General features: G+C 58.2%; 5 non-coding genes and 1 pseudogene across 5 annotated transcripts; all 6 read left to right on the top strand.

The window, feature by feature from the left end:
- The first annotated feature begins 2384 nt into the window (after positions 1–2384).
- LOC146580964 (5S ribosomal RNA) lies at positions 2385–2502 on the top strand (annotated as a pseudogene).
- Positions 2503–5567: 3065 nt separating this feature from the next.
- Positions 5568–5686, top strand: LOC146580965 (5S ribosomal RNA). The gene has a single exon (XR_014891905.1). It is a non-coding gene; the product is annotated as a 5S ribosomal RNA (ribosomal RNA).
- Positions 5687–6743: 1057 nt separating this feature from the next.
- On the top strand, positions 6744–6862 carry LOC146580966 (5S ribosomal RNA). The gene has a single exon (XR_014892036.1). It is a non-coding gene; the product is annotated as a 5S ribosomal RNA (ribosomal RNA).
- Positions 6863–8038: 1176 nt separating this feature from the next.
- LOC146580967 (5S ribosomal RNA) lies at positions 8039–8157 on the top strand. Its single transcript, XR_014891790.1, has one exon. It is a non-coding gene; the product is annotated as a 5S ribosomal RNA (ribosomal RNA).
- A 3185-nt stretch (positions 8158–11342) lies between these two features.
- Positions 11343–11461, top strand: LOC146580968 (5S ribosomal RNA). Its single transcript, XR_014891791.1, has one exon. It is a non-coding gene; the product is annotated as a 5S ribosomal RNA (ribosomal RNA).
- Positions 11462–15324: 3863 nt separating this feature from the next.
- LOC146580969 (5S ribosomal RNA) lies at positions 15325–15443 on the top strand. The gene has a single exon (XR_014891792.1). It is a non-coding gene; the product is annotated as a 5S ribosomal RNA (ribosomal RNA).
- The last annotated feature ends 2098 nt before the right edge of the window (positions 15444–17541 follow it).

The following is a 17541-nucleotide window of genomic DNA, read 5'->3' on the forward strand; positions in this document are numbered from 1 at the left end:
GACTTACACCACACCAGGGCCTGTTGCTGCTGGCTGAGGCCACTTACACCACACCAGTGCCTGTGGCTTCTGGCTGAGGCGACTTACACCACACCAGGGCCTGTTGCTGCTGGCTGAGGCCACTTACACCACACCAGGGCCTGTGGCTGCTGGCTCAGGCCACTCATATCAAACCAGGTCCTGTTGCTGCTGGCCGAGGCCATCTTCACCAAACCAGGGCCTGTGGCTGCTGGCTGAGGCCACATACACCACACCAGGGCCTGTGGCTGCTGGCTGAGGCCACTTACACCACACCAGGGCCCTTTTGCTGCTGGCTGAGGCCACTTACACCACACCAGTGCCTGTGGCTTCTGGCTGAGGCGACTTACACCACACCAGGGCCTGTGGCTGCTGGCTGAGGCCACTTACACCACACCAGGGCCTGTGGCTGCTGGCTGAGGCCACCTACACCACACCAGGGCATTAGTTGCTATTGAGGCCAATTACACCACACCAGGGTCTGTGGCTCTTGCTCAGGCCACTTACACCACACCAGGGCCTGTGGCTCTTGCTCAGGCCACTTACACCACACCAGGGCCTGTGGCTGCTGGCTGAGGCCACTTACACCACACCAGGGCCTGTGGCTGCTGGCTGAGGCCACCTACACCACACCAGGGCCTTAGTTGCTATTGAGGCCAATTACACCACACCAGGGTCTGTGGCTCTTGCTCAGGCCACTTACACCACACCAGGGCCTGTGGCACTGGCTGAGGCCACTTACACCACACCAGGGCCTGTGGCTGCTGGCTGAGGCCACCTACACCACACCAGGGCCTTAGTTGCTATTGAGGCCAATTACACCACACAAGGGCCTGTGGCTGCTGGCTGAGGCCACCTACACCACACCAGGGCCTGTGGCTGCTGGCTGAGGCCACTTACAACACACCAGGGCCTGTGGCTCTTGCTCAGGCCACTCATATCACACCAGGCCCTGTGCTTCTGGCCGAGGCCATCTTCACCAAACCAGGCCCTGTGCTGCTTGCTGTGGCCATGTACAACACACCAGGCCCTGTGCTGGTTCCTGACGCCATCTTCAACAATCCAGGGCCTGTGCTGTTGGATAAATGCCAAACTGAGCCTTTGGGTTAGGGTATTATGCAAACATGCAGGTATGGTTATAGGATTGTCTTCGTAACTTCAGGTACTTGCCACCTAGTCACTTGAATCCATAAATTGAGACATTGTGCTGGGGCCAGCAGCTTACGGCCATACCCATAGCTGGACTGGCCATCGGGCATACCGGGCATTTGCCCGGTGGGCCGCTGGCGATTTTTTGTTTTTATGGGCCGATCGATTTTTTTTTTTTGGAAGGGTATAAATAATGAAAGGTGTTGGATTGGCCAGTTGGTCATGATTGACTCTGGGCTGGACCAATTACAGCCGAGGAGGTCGGATGCACCCTCCCCCTTGTTTAGCAATCTTATAGACGAACTAAAGAAAATGGAGAACAAAAAAAGGAAAGAAGGTGCAGAAAAAATTAGGACCAAAAAGAAACGAGCCCTTCAGGCAGACGCTGCCAAATGTGTAAAAATAACTGAATTGTTTGGCGGTAGCTATGGCATAGCTTCCACAGATTTAGCAACATCAGCAAGTGGTGGAGGCCAGCAGGTGGATAAGGGAAAGGGGAGGCAAGAGGAGGAGAGACCGAGGCGGCCGCCGGTCATAGTGGCAGAGGAACTGAACTTCAGGCAAGAAGTTATGACCTGCTGTCTATCTGTGTCAGATATAAACCAAGTTTAGTTGTAGTTTGTTTTTGTTGTGCTGACTTTTTACAGGCGCTTAGAATAACTGGTGCTGCGTACTAGCTAGCATGATGGAGTTTATATACTGCTGGGCGGGTGCTATGAAGTTACTGATAGTAAATTTTATTTTATGCTTCAGGTTAGTTTCTCAAACTCCTCAAAATCTTAACAAATTGTGCCAATCCTTACATGTTGCACCAGGCTGATTTATCATCTAAAGTGGAGAAGTCTGTGACAGAGGAGACAGAAGAGCAGCAGAGAGAGATGGAGAGATGACTTCATGTCATCCATGAGGGATGCATTTGACATATGTTTCACATATTATAGCCCAACAAGTTACTCATAGAAATTTAAATACCAGCAATCAGTTTTTGGCAGACTTTTTGGCACAACACCGGCTATTGCAGTTAATAATACAACAGCTTCTTGCCATTTTTTGTGTTTCTTTTTATCGCTGTGTAACTCAATTGAAAGCCTGCATGCGCTAGTACCTCTTGCCACAAGTTCCCAGAATCCTTTGCGGTTTTACCCCTGAATGACGTCACATTTTTGGTGGGCCGGTCTCTAGTCAAAATGCCCGGGCCGATTTTTTGTCCCAGTCCAGCCCTGGCCATACCACCCTGAGCACGCCCGACCTCATCTGATCTCGGAAGCTAAGCAGGGCTGGGCTTGGTTAGTACTTGGATGGGAGACTGCCTGGGAATACCTGGTGCTGTAAGCCTTTCATTTTCATGTCATTGAACCGCTTTTGATCCAGAGAAGGGGTGTATTAAAAGACCAAAAGCAGCTGCCCATTAATGAGGGCACATTAACGACATTGCTTTTGGCTGTTTTCCAATGTCTTGTGCTGCTAGCTGATGCCACCTACACCACACCAGGGCCTGAGTGAACGGCTGGGGCCACTTACACCACATAAGGGCCTGTGGCTCTGGCTGAGGCCACTTACACCACACCAGGGCCTGTGGCTGCTGGCTGAGGCCACTTACACCACACCAGGGCCTTAGTTGCTATTGAGGCCAATTACACCACACCATGGTCTGTGGCTCTTGCTCAGGCCACTTACACCACACCAGGGCCTGTGGCACTGGCTGAGGCCACTTACACCACACCAGGGCCTGTGGCTGCTGGCTGAGGCCACTTACACCACACAAGGGCTTGTGGCTGCTGGCTGAGGCCACCTACACCACACCAGGGCCTGTGGCTCTTGCTCAGGCCACTTACACCACACCAGGGCCTGTGGCTCTTGCTCAGGCCACTTACACTACACCAGGGCCTGTGGCTCTTGCTCAGGCCACTCATATCACACCAGGCCCTGTGCTTCTGGCTGAGGCCACTTAGACCACACCAGGGCCTGTGGCTGCTGGCTGAGGCCACTTACACCACACCAGGGCCTGTGGCTGCTGGCTGAGGCCATCTACACCACACCAGGGCCTGTGGCTGCTGGCTGAGGCGACTTACACCACACCAGGGCCCTTTTGCTGCTGGCTGAGGCCACTTACACCACACCAGTGCCTGTGGCTTCTGGCTGAGGCGACTTACACCACACCAGGGCCTGTGGCTGCTGGCTGAGGCCACTTACACCACACCAGGGCCTGTGGCTCTTGCTCAGGCCACTCACATCACACCAGGCCCTGCGCTTCTGGCCGAGGCCATCTTCACCAAACCAGGCCCTGTGGCTCTTGCTCAGGCCACTTACACCACACCAGGGCCTGTGGCTCTGGCTTAGGCCACTTACACCACACCAGGGCCTGTGGCTGCTGGCTGAGGCCACCTACACCACACCAGGGCCTTAGTTGCTATTGAGGCCAATTACACCACACCAGGGTCTGTGGCTCTTGCTCAGGCCACTTACACCACACCAGGGCCTGTGGCACTGGCTGAGGCCACTTACACCACACCAGGGCCTGTGGCACTGGCTGAGGCCACTTACACCACACCAGGGCCTGTGGCTGCTGGCTTAGGCCACCTACACCACACCAGGGCCTTAGTTGCTATTGAGGCCAATTACACCACACCAGGGCCTGTGGCTGCTGGCTGAGGCCACTTACACCACACCAGTGCCTGTGGCTTCTGGCTGAGGCCACTTACACCACACCAGGGCCTGTGGCTGCTGGCTGAGGCCACTTACACCACACCAGGGCCTGTGGCTCTTGCTCAGGCCACTCACATCACACCAGGCCCTGCGCTTCTGGCCGAGGCCATCTTCACCAAACCAGGCCCTGTGGTTCTTGCTCAGGCCACTTACACCACACCAGGGCCTTATTTGCTATTGAGGCCACTTACACCACACCAGGGCCTGTGGCACTTGCTCAGGCCACTTACACCACACCAGGGCCTGTGGCACTTGCTCAGGCCACTTACACCACACCAGGGCCTGTGGCTCTTGCTCAGGCCACTTACACCACACCAGGGCCTGTGGCACTGGCTGAGGCCACTTAGACCACACCAGGGCCTGTGGCTGCTGGCTGAGGCCACTCACACCACACCAGGGCCTGTGGCTGCTAGCTGAGGCCACTTACACCAAACCAGGGCCTGTGGCTGCTTGCTGAGGCCATCTTCACCAAACCAGGCCCTGTGCTGCTTGCTCAGGCCACTTACACCACACCAGGGCCTGTGGCTCTGGCTTAGGCCAATTACACCACACCAGGGTCTGTGGCTGCTTGCTGAGGCCATCTTCACCAAACCAGGCCCTGTGCTGCTTGCTCAGGCCACCTACACCACACCAGGGCCTTAGTTGCTATTGAGGCCAATTACACCACACAAGGGCCTGTGGCTCTGGCTTAGGCCAATTACACCAAACCAGGGCCTGTGGCTGCTTGCTGAGGCCATCTTCACCAAACCAGGCCCTGTGCTGCTTGCTCAGGCCACCTACACCACACCAGGGCCTTAGTTGCTATTGAGGCCAATTACACCACACAAGGGCCTGTGGCTGCTGGCTGAGGCCACCTACACCACACCAGGGCCTGTGGCTGCTGGCTGAGGCCACTTACACCACACCAGGGCCCTTTTGCTGCTGGCTGAGGCCACTTACACCACACCAGTGCCTGTGGCTTCTGGCTGAGGCGACTTACACCACACCAGGGCCTGTGGCTGCTGGCTGAGGCCACCTACACCACACCAGGGCATTAGTTGCTATTGAGGCCAATTACACCACACCAGGGTCTGTGGCTCTTGCTCAGGCCACTTACACCACACCAGGGCCTGTGGCTTTTGCTCAGGCCACTTACACCACACCAGGGCCTGTGGCTGCTGGCTGAGGCCACTTACACCACACCAGGGCCTGTGGCTGCTGGCTGAGGCCACCTACACCACACCAGGCCCTGTGGCGGCTGGCTGAGGCCACCTACACCACACCAGGGCCTTTGGCTGCTGGCTGAGGCCACTTACACCACACCAGTGCCTGTGGCTTCTGGCTGAGGCGACTTACACCACACCAGGGCCTGTGGCTGCTGGCTGAGGCCACTTACACCACACCAAGGCCTGTGGCTCTTGCTCAGGCCACTCACATCACACCAGGCCCTGCGCTTCTGGCCGAGGCCATCTTCACCAAACCAGGCCCTGTGCTCCTTGCTGTGGCCATGTACAACACACCAGGCCCTGTGCTGGTTCCTGAGGCCATCTTCAACAATCCAGGGCCTGTGCTGTTGGATAAATGCCAAACTGAGCCTTTGGGTTAGGGTATTATGCAAACATGCAGGTATGGTTATAGCATTGTCTTCGTAACTTCAGGTACTTGCCACCTAATCACTTGAATCCATAAATTGAGACATTGTGCTGGAGCCAGCAGCTTACGGCCATACCACCCTGAGCACGCCCGACCTCGTCTGATCTCGGAAGCTAAGCAGGGCTGGGCTTGGTTAGTACTTAGATGGGAGACTGCCTGGGAATACCTGGTGCTGTAAGCCTTTCATTTTCATGTCATTGAACCGCTTTTGATCCAGAGAAGGGGTGTATTAAAAGACCAAAAGCAGCTGCCCATTAATGAGGGCACATTAACGACATTGCTTTTGGCTCTTTTCCAATGTCTTGTGCTGCTAGCTGATGCAACCTACACCACACAAGGGCCTGAGGGACCGGCTGGGGCCACTTACACCACATCAGGGCCTGTGGCTCTGGCTGAGGCCACTTTCACCACACCAGGGCCTGTGGCTGCTGGCTGAGGCCACCTACACCACACCAGGGCATTAGTTGCTATTGAGGCCAATTACACCACACCAGGGTCTGTGGCTCTTGCTCAGGCCACTTACACCACACCAGGGCCTGTGGCTCTTGCTCAGGCCACTTACACCACACCAGGGCCTGTGGCTGCTGGCTGAGGCCACCTACACCACACCAGGGCATTAGTTGCTATTGAGGCCAATTACACCACACCAGGGTCTGTGGCTCTTGCTCAGGCCACTTACACCACACCAGGGCCTGTGGCTCTTGCTCAGGCCACTTACACCACACCAGGGCCTGTGGCTGCTGGCTGAGGCCACCTACACCACACCAGGGCCTGTGGCTGCTGGCTGAGGCGACTTACACCACACCAGGGCCCTTTTGCTGCTGGCTGAGGCCACTTACACCACACCAGTGCCTGTGGCTTCTGTCTGAGGCGACTTACACCACACCAGGGCCTGTGGCTGCTGGCTGAGGCCAATTACACCACACCAGGGCCTGTGGCTCTTGCTCAGGCCACTCACATCACACCAGGCCCTGCGCTTCTGGCCGAGGCCATCTTCACCAAACCAGGCCCTGTGCTGCTAGCTGTGGCCATGTACAACACACCAGGCCCTGTGCTGGTTCCTGAGGCCATCTTCAACAATCCAGGGCCTGTGCTGTTGGATAAATGCTAAACTGAGCCTTTGGGTTAGGGTATTATGCAAACATGAAGGTAGGGTTATAGGATTGTCTTCGTAACTTCAGGTACTTGCCAACTAATCACCTGAATCCATAAATTGAGACATTGTGCTGGGGCCAGCAGCTTACGGCCATACCACCCTGAGCACGCCCGACCTCGTCTGATCTCGGAAGCTGAGCAGGGCTGGGCTTGGTTAGTACTTGGATGGGAGACTGCCTGGGAATACCTAGTGCTGTAAGCCTTTCATTTTCATGTCATTGAACCGCTTTTGATCCAGAGAAGGGGTGTATTAAAAGACCAAAAGCAGCTGCCCATTGATGAGGGCACATTAACGACATTGCTTTTGGCTGTTTTCCAATGTCTTGTGCTGCTAGCCGATGCCACCTACACCACACCAGGGCCTGAGTGAACGGCTGGGGCCACTTACACCACATAAGGGCCTGTGGCTCTGGCTGAGGCCACTTACACCACACCAGGGCCTGTGGCTGCTGGCTGAGGCCACTTACACCACACCAGGGCCTGTGGCTGCTGGCTGAGGCCACTTACACCACACCAGGGCCTGTGGCTGCTGGCTGACGCCACCTACACCACACCAGGGCATTAGTTGCTATTGAGGCCAATTACACCACACCAGGGTCTGTGGCTCTTGCTCAGGCCACTTACACCACACCAGGCCTGTGGCACTTGCTCAGGCCACTTACACCACACCACGGCCTGTGGCTGCTGGCTGAGGCCACTTACACCACACCAGGGCCTGTGGCTGCTGGCTGAGGCCACCTACACCACACCAGGGCATTAGTTGCTATTGAGGCCAATTACACCACACCAGGGCCTGTGGCTCTTGCTCAGGCCACTTACACCACACCAGGGCCTGTGGCTGCTGGCTGAGGCCACTTACACCACACCAGTGCCTGTGGCTGCTGGCTGAGGCCACCTACACCACACCAGGGCCTGTGGCTGCTGGCTGAGGCCACCTACACCACACCAGGGCCTGTGGCTGCTGGCTGAGGCCACTTACACCACACCAGTGCCTGTGGCTTCTGGCTGAGGCGACTTACACCACACCAGGGCCTGTGGCTGCTGGCTGAGGCCACTTACACCACACCAAGGCCTGTGGCTCTTGCTCAGGCCACTCACATCACACCAGGCCCTGCGCTTCTGGCCGAGGCCATCTTCACCAAACCAGGCCCTGTGCTCCTTGCTGTGGCCATGTACAACACACCAGGCCCTGTGCTGGTTCCTGAGGCCATCTTCAACAATCCAGGGCCTGTGCTGTTGGATAAATGCCAAACTGAGCCTTTGGGTTAGGGTATTATGCAAACATGCAGGTATGGTTATAGCATTGTCTTCGTAACTTCAGGTACTTGCCACCTAATCACTTGAATCCACAAATTGAGACATTGTGCTGGAGCCAGCAGCTTACGGCCATACCACCCTGAGCACGCCCGACCTCGTCTGATCTCGGAAGCTAAGCAGGGCTGGGCTTGGTTAGTACTTGGATGGGAGACTGCCTGGGAATACCTGGTGCTGTAAGCCTTTCATTTTCATGTCATTGAACCGCTTTTGATCCAGAGAAGGGGTGTATTAAAAGACCAAAAGCAGCTGCCCATTAATGAGGGCACATTAATGACACTGCTTTTGGCTCTTTTCCAATGTCTTGTGCTGCTAGCTGATGCAACCTACACCACACAAGGGCCTGAGTGACCGGCTGGGGCCACTTACACCACATCAGGGCCTGTGGCTCTGGCTGAGGCCACTTTCACCACACCAGGGCCTGTGGCTGCTGGCTGAGGCCACCTACACCACACCAGGGCATTAGTTGCTATTGAGGCCAATTACACCACACCAGGGTCTGTGGCTCTTGCTCAGGCCACTTACACCACACCAGGGCCTGTGGCTCTTGCTCAGGCCACTTACACCACACCAGGGCCTGTGGCTGCTGGCTGAGGCCACCTACACCACACCAGGGCATTAGTTGCTATTGAGGCCAATTACACCACATCAGGGCCTGTGGCTCTGGCTGAGGCCACTTACACCACACCAGGGCCTGTGGCTGCTGGCTGAGGCCAGTTACACCACACCAGAGCCTGTGGCTGCTGGCTGAAGCCACTTACACCACACCAGGGCCTTAGTTGCTATTGAGGCCACTTACACCACACCAGGGCCTGTGGCTGCTGGCTGAGGCCACCTACACCACACCAGGGCCTGTGGCTGCTGGCTGAGGCCATTTACACCACACCAGGGCCTTAGTTGCTATTGAGGCCACTTACACCACACCAGGGCCTGTGGCTGCTGGCTGAAGCCACTTACACCACACCAGGGCCTTAGTTGCTATTGAGACCACTTACACCACACCAGGGCCTGTGGCTGCTGGCTGAGGCCACCTACACCACACCAGGGCCCTTTTGCTGTTGGCTGAGGCCACTTACACCACACCAGTGCCTGTGGCTTCTGGCTGAGGCCACTTACACCACACCAGTGCCTGTGGCTGCTGGCTGAGGCCACTTACACCACACCAGGGCCTGTGGCTCTTGCTCAGGCCACTCACATCACACCAGGCCCTGCGCTTCTGGCCGAGGCCATCTTCACCAAACCAGGCCCTGTGGTTCTTGCTCAGGCCACTTACACCACACCAGGGCCTTATTTGCTATTGAGGCCACTTACACCACACCAGGGCCTGTGGCTCTGGCTTAGGCCACTTACACCACACCAGGGCCTGTGGCACTTGCTCAGGCCACTTACACCACACCAGGGCCTGTGGCTGCTGGCTGAGGCCACTTACACCACACCAGGGCCTGTGGCTCTTGCTCAGGCCACTTACACCACACCAGGGCCTGTGGCACTGGCTGAGGCCACTTAGACCACACCAGGGCCTGTGGCTGCTGGCTGAGGCCACTCACACCACACCAGGGCCTGTGGCTGCTAGCTGAGGCCACTTACACCACACCAGGGCCTGTGGCTGCTGGCTGAGGCCACTTACACCACACCAGGGCATTAGTTGCTATTGAGGCCAATTACACCACACCAGGGTCTGTGGCTCTTGCTCAGGCCACTTACACCACACCAGGGCCTGTGGCTCTTGCTCAGGCCACTTACACCACACCAGGGCCTGTGGCTGCTGGCTGAGGCCACTTACACCACACCAGGGCCTGTGGCTGCTGGCTGAGGCCACTTACACCACACCAGGGCCTGTGGCTCTTGCTCAGGCCACTCACATCACACCAGGCCCTGCGCTTCTGGCCGAGGCCATCTTCACCAAACCAGGCCCTGTGGTTCTTGCTCAGGCCACTTACACCACACCAGGGCCTGTGGCTCTGGCTTAGGCCAATTACACCACACCAGGGTCTGTGGCTCTTGCTGAGGCCACTTACACCACACCAGGGCCTGTGGCTGCTGGCTGAGGCCACTTACACCACACCAGGGCCTGTGGCTGCTGGCTGAGACCACCTACACCACACCAGGGCCTGTGGCTGCTTGCTGAGGCGACTTACACCACACCAGGGCCTGTTGCTGCTGGCTGAGGCCACTTACACCACACCAGTGCCTGTGGCTTCTGGCTGAGGCGACTTACACCACACCAGGGCCTGTTGCTGCTGGCTGAGGCCACTTACACCACACCAGGGCCTGTGGCTGCTGGCTCAGGCCACTCATATCAAACCAGGTCCTGTTGCTGCTGGCCGAGGCCATCTTCACCAAACCAGGGCCTGTGGCTGCTGGCTGAGGCCACATACACCACACCAGGGCCTGTGGCTGCTGGCTGAGGCCACTTACACCACACCAGGGCCCTTTTGCTGCTGGCTGAGGCCACTTACACCACACCAGTGCCTGTGGCTTCTGGCTGAGGCGACTTACACCACACCAGGGCCTGTGGCTGCTGGCTGAGGCCACTTACACCACACCAGGGCCTGTGGCTGCTGGCTGAGGCCACCTACACCACACCAGGGCATTAGTTGCTATTGAGGCCAATTACACCACACCAGGGTCTGTGGCTCTTGCTCAGGCCACTTACACCACACCAGGGCCTGTGGCTCTTGCTCAGGCCACTTACACCACACCAGGGCCTGTGGCTGCTGGCTGAGGCCACTTACACCACACCAGGGCCTGTGGCTGCTGGCTGAGGCCACCTACACCACACCAGGGCCTTAGTTGCTATTGAGGCCAATTACACCACACCAGGGTCTGTGGCTCTTGCTCAGGCCACTTACACCACACCAGGGCCTGTGGCACTGGCTGAGGCCACTTACACCACACCAGGGCCTGTGGCTGCTGGCTGAGGCCACCTACACCACACCAGGGCCTTAGTTGCTATTGAGGCCAATTACACCACACAAGGGCCTGTGGCTGCTGGCTGAGGCCACCTACACCACACCAGGGCCTGTGGCTGCTGGCTGAGGCCACTTACAACACACCAGGGCCTGTGGCTCTTGCTCAGGCCACTCATATCACACCAGGCCCTGTGCTTCTGGCCGAGGCCATCTTCACCAAACCAGGCCCTGTGCTGCTTGCTGTGGCCATGTACAACACACCAGGCCCTGTGCTGGTTCCTGACGCCATCTTCAACAATCCAGGGCCTGTGCTGTTGGATAAATGCCAAACTGAGCCTTTGGGTTAGGGTATTATGCAAACATGCAGGTATGGTTATAGGATTGTCTTCGTAACTTCAGGTACTTGCCACCTAGTCACTTGAATCCATAAATTGAGACATTGTGCTGGGGCCAGCAGCTTACGGCCATACCACCCTGAGCACGCCCGACCTCGTCTGATCTCGGAAGCTAAGCAGGGCTGGGCTTGGTTAGTACTTGGATGGGAGACTGCCTGGGAATACCTGGTGCTGTAAGCCTTTCATTTTCATGTCATTGAACCGCTTTTGATCCAGAGAAGGGGTGTATTAAAAGACCAAAAGCAGCTGCCCATTAATGAGGGCACATTAACGACATTGCTTTTGGCTGTTTTCCAATGTCTTGTGCTGCTAGCTGATGCCACCTACACCACACCAGGGCCTGAGTGAACGGCTGGGGCCACTTACACCACATAAGGGCCTGTGGCTCTGGCTGAGGCCACTTACACCACACCAGGGCCTGTGGCTGCTGGCTGAGGCCACTTACACCACACCATGGTCTGTGGCTCTTGCTCAGGCCACTTACACCACACCAGGGCCTGTGGCACTGGCTGAGGCCACTTACACCACACCAGGGCCTGTGGCTGCTGGCTGAGGCCACTTACACCACACAAGGGCTTGTGGCTGCTGGCTGAGGCCACCTACACCACACCAGGGCCTGTGGCTCTTGCTCAGGCCACTTACACCACACCAGGGCCTGTGGCTCTTGCTCAGGCCACTTACACCACACCAGGGCCTGTGGCTCTTGCTCAGTCCACTCATATCACACCAGGCCCTGTGCTTCTGGCTGAGGCCACTTAGACCACACCAGGGCCTGTGGCTGCTGGCTGAGGCCACTTACACCACACCAGGGCCTGTGGCTGCTGGCTGAGGCCATCTACACCACACCAGGGCCTGTGGCTGCTGGCTGAGGCGACTTACACCACACCAGGGCCCTTTTGCTGCTGGCTGAGGCCACTTACACCACACCAGTGCCTGTGGCTTCTGGCTGAGGCGACTTACACCACACCAGGGCCTGTGGCTGCTGGCTGAGGCCACTTACACCACACCAGGGCCTGTGGCTCTTGCTCAGGCCACTCACATCACACCAGGCCCTGCGCTTCTGGCCGAGGCCATCTTCACCAAACCAGGCCCTGTGGCTCTTGCTCAGGCCACTTACACCACACCAGGGCCTGTGGCTCTGGCTTAGGCCACTTACACCACACCAGGGCCTGTGGCTGCTGGCTGAGGCCACCTACACCACACCAGGGCCTTAGTTGCTATTGAGGCCAATTACACCACACCAGGGTCTGTGGCTCTTGCTCAGGCCACTTACACCACACCAGGGCCTGTGGCACTGGCTGAGGCCACTTACACCACACCAGGGCCTGTGGCACTGGCTGAGGCCACTTACACCACACCAGGGCCTGTGGCTGCTGGCTTAGGCCACCTACACCACACCAGGGCCTTAGTTGCTATTGAGGCCAATTACACCACACAAGGGCCTGTGGCTGCTGGCTGAGGCCACTTACACCACACCAGTGCCTGTGGCTTCTGGCTGAGGCCACTTACACCACACCAGGGCCTGTGGCTGCTGGCTGAGGCCACTTACACCACACCAGGGCCTGTGGCTCTTGCTCAGGCCACTCACATCACACCAGGCCCTGCGCTTCTGGCCGAGGCCATCTTCACCAAACCAGGCCCTGTGGTTCTTGCTCAGGCCACTTACACCACACCAGGGCCTTATTTGCTATTGAGGCTGCTTACACCACACCAGGGCCTGTGGCACTTGCTCAGGCCACTTACACCACACCAGGGCCTGTGGCACTTGCTCAGGCCACTTACACCACACCAGGGCCTGTGGCTCTTGCTCAGGCCACTTACACCACACCAGGGCCTGTGGCACTGGCTGAGGCCACTTAGACCACACCAGGGCCTGTGGCTGCTGGCTGAGGCCACTCACACCACACCAGGGCCTGTGGCTGCTAGCTGAGGCCACTTACACCAAACCAGGGCCTGTGGCTGCTTGCTGAGGCCATCTTCACCAAACCAGGCCCTGTGCTGCTTGCTCAGGCCACTTACACCACACCAGGGTCTGTGGCTCTTGCTGAGGCCACTTACACCACACCAGGGCCTGTGGCTGCTGGCTGAGGCCACTTACACCACACCAGGGCCTGTGGCTGCTGGCTGAGACCACCTACACCACACCAGGGCCTGTGGCTGCTTGCTGAGGCGACTTACACCACACCAGGGCCTGTTGCTGCTGGCTGAGGCCACTTACACCACACCAGTGCCTGTGGCTTCTGGCTGAGGCGACTTACACCACACCAGGGCCTGTTGCTGCTGGCTGAGGCCACTTACACCACACCAGGGCCTGTGGCTGCTGGCTCAGGCCACTCATATCAAACCAGGTCCTGTTGCTGCTGGCCGAGGCCATCTTCACCAAACCAGGGCCTGTGGCTGCTGGCTGAGGCCACATACACCACACCAGGGCCTGTGGCTGCTGGCTGAGGCCACTTACACCACACCAGGGCCTGTGGCTGCTGGCTGAGGCCACTTACACCACACCAGGGCCTGTGGCTCTTGCTCAGGCCACTCACATCACACCAGGCCCTGCGCTTCTGGCCGAGGCCATCTTCACCAAACCAGGCCCTGTGGTTCTTGCTCAGGCCACTTACACCACACCAGGGCCTGTGGCTCTGGCTTAGGCCAATTACACCACACCAGGGTCTGTGGCTCTTGCTGAGGCCACTTACACCACACCAGGGCCTGTGGCTGCTGGCTGAGGCCACTTACACCACACCAGGGCCTGTGGCTGCTGGCTGAGACCACCTACACCACACCAGGGCCTGTGGCTGCTTGCTGAGGCGACTTACACCACACCAGGGCCTGTTGCTGCTGGCTGAGGCCACTTACACCACACCAGTGCCTGTGGCTTCTGGCTGAGGCGACTTACACCACACCAGGGCCTGTTGCTGCTGGCTGAGGCCACTTACACCACACCAGGGCCTGTGGCTGCTGGCTCAGGCCACTCATATCAAACCAGGTCCTGTTGCTGCTGGCCGAGGCCATCTTCACCAAACCAGGGCCTGTGGCTGCTGGCTGAGGCCACATACACCACACCAGGGCCTGTGGCTGCTGGCTGAGGCCACTTACACCACACCAGGGCCCTTTTGCTGCTGGCTGAGGCCACTTACACCACACCAGTGCCTGTGGCTTCTGGCTGAGGCGACTTACACCACACCAGGGCCTGTGGCTGCTGGCTGAGGCCACTTACACCACACCAGGGCCTGTGGCTGCTGGCTGAGGCCACCTACACCACACCAGGGCATTAGTTGCTATTGAGGCCAATTACACCACACCAGGGTCTGTGGCTCTTGCTCAGGCCACTTACACCACACCAGGGCCTGTGGCTCTTGCTCAGGCCACTTACACCACACCAGGGCCTGTGGCTGCTGGCTGAGGCCACTTACACCACACCAGGGCCTGTGGCTGCTGGCTGAGGCCACCTACACCACACCAGGGCCTTAGTTGCTATTGAGGCCAATTACACCACACCAGGGTCTGTGGCTCTTGCTCAGGCCACTTACACCACACCAGGGCCTGTGGCACTGGCTGAGGCCACTTACACCACACCAGGGCCTGTGGCTGCTGGCTGAGGCCACCTACACCACACCAGGGCCTTAGTTGCTATTGAGGCCAATTACACCACACAAGGGCCTGTGGCTGCTGGCTGAGGCCACCTACACCACACCAGGGCCTGTGGCTGCTGGCTGAGGCCACTTACAACACACCAGGGCCTGTGGCTCTTGCTCAGGCCACTCATATCACACCAGGCCCTGTGCTTCTGGCCGAGGCCATCTTCACCAAACCAGGCCCTGTGCTGCTTGCTGTGGCCATGTACAACACACCAGGCCCTGTGCTGGTTCCTGACGCCATCTTCAACAATCCAGGGCCTGTGCTGTTGGATAAATGCCAAACTGAGCCTTTGGGTTAGGGTATTATGCAAACATGCAGGTATGGTTATAGGATTGTCTTCGTAACTTCAGGTACTTGCCACCTAGTCACTTGAATCCATAAATTGAGACATTGTGCTGGGGCCAGCAGCTTACGGCCATACCACCCTGAGCACGCCCGACCTCGTCTGATCTCGGAAGCTAAGCAGGGCTGGGCTTGGTTAGTACTTGGATGGGAGACTGCCTGGGAATACCTGGTGCTGTAAGCCTTTCATTTTCATGTCATTGAACCGCTTTTGATCCAGAGAAGGGGTGTATTAAAAGACCAAAAGCAGCTGCCCATTAATGAGGGCACATTAACGACATTGCTTTTGGCTGTTTTCCAATGTCTTGTGCTGCTAGCTGATGCCACCTACACCACACCAGGGCCTGAGTGAACGGCTGGGGCCACTTACACCACATAAGGGCCTGTGGCTCTGGCTGAGGCCACTTACACCACACCAGGGCCTGTGGCTGCTGGCTGAGGCCACTTACACCACACCATGGTCTGTGGCTCTTGCTCAGGCCACTTACACCACACCAGGGCCTGTGGCACTGGCTGAGGCCACTTACACCACACCAGGGCCTGTGGCTGCTGGCTGAGGCCACTTACACCACACAAGGGCTTGTGGCTGCTGGCTGAGGCCACCTACACCACACCAGGGCCTGTGGCTCTTGCTCAGGCCACTTACACCACACCAGGGCCTGTGGCTCTTGCTCAGGCCACTTACACCACACCAGGGCCTGTGGCTCTTGCTCAGTCCACTCATATCACACCAGGCCCTGTGCTTCTGGCTGAGGCCACTTAGACCACACCAGGGCCTGTGGCTGCTGGCTGAGGCCACTTACACCACACCAGGGCCTGTGGCTGCTGGCTGAGGCCATCTACACCACACCAGGGCCTGTGGCTGCTGGCTGAGGCGACTTACACCACACCAGGGCCCTTTTGCTGCTGGCTGAGGCCACTTACACCACACCAGTGCCTGTGGCTTCTGGCTGAGGCGACTTACACCACACCAGGGCCTGTGGCTGCTGGCTGAGGCCACTTACACCACACCAGGGCCTGTGGCTCTTGCTCAGGCCACTCACATCACACCAGGCCCTGCGCTTCTGGCCGAGGCCATCTTCACCAAACCAGGCCCTGTGGCTCTTGCTCAGGCCACTTACACCACACCAGGGCCTGTGGCTCTGGCTTAGGCCACTTACACCACACCAGGGCCTGTGGCTGCTGGCTGAGGCCACCTACACCACACCAGGGCCTTAGTTGCTATTGAGGCCAATTACACCACACCAGGGTCTGTGGCTCTTGCTCAGGCCACTTACACCACACCAGGGCCTGTGGCACTGGCTGAGGCCACTTACACCACACCAGGGCCTGTGGCACTGGCTGAGGCCACTTACACCACACCAGGGCCTGTGGCTGCTGGCTTAGGCCACCTACACCACACCAGGGCCTTAGTTGCTATTGAGGCCAATTACACCACACAAGGGCCTGTGGCTGCTGGCTGAGGCCACTTACACCACACCAGTGCCTGTGGCTTCTGGCTGAGGCCACTTACACCACACCAGGGCCTGTGGCTGCTGGCTGAGGCCACTTACACCACACCAGGGCCTGTGGCTCTTGCTCAGGCCACTCACATCACACCAGGCCCTGCGCTTCTGGCCGAGGCCATCTTCACCAAACCAGGCCCTGTGGTTCTTGCTCAGGCCACTTACACCACACCAGGGCCTTATTTGCTATTGAGGCCACTTACACCACACCAGGGCCTGTGGCACTTGCTCAGGCCACTTACACCACACCAGGGCCTGTGGCACTTGCTCAGGCCACTTACACCACACCAGGGCCTGTGGCTCTTGCTCAGGCCACTTACACCACACCAGGGCCTGTGGCACTGGCTGAGGCCACTTAGACCACACCAGGGCCTGTGGCTGCTGGCTGAGGCCACTCACACCACACCAGGGCCTGTGGCTGCTAGCTGAGGCCACTTACACCAAACCAGGGCCTGTGGCTGCTTGCTGAGGCCATCTTCACCAAACCAGGCCCTGTGCTGCTTGCTCAGGCCACTTACACCACACCAGGGTCTGTGGCTCTTGCTGAGGCCACTTACACCACACCAGGGCCTGTGGCTGCTGGCTGAGGCCACTTACACCACACCAGGGCCTGTGGCTGCTGGCTGAGACCACCTACACCACACCAGGGCCTGTGGCTGCTTGCTGAGGCGACTTACACCACACCAGGGCCTGTTGCTGCTGGCTGAGGCCACTTACACCACACCAGTGCCTGTGGCTTCTGGCTGAGGCGACTTACACCACACCAGGGCCTGTTGC

This window comes from Mchenga conophoros, linkage group LG3, assembly GCF_057382185.1.
Source record: "Mchenga conophoros isolate Kocher_MC1m ecotype Shallow Benthic linkage group LG3, M_conophoros_male_GT1.1, whole genome shotgun sequence".
Classification (NCBI taxonomy): domain Eukaryota; kingdom Metazoa; phylum Chordata; class Actinopteri; order Cichliformes; family Cichlidae; genus Mchenga; species Mchenga conophoros.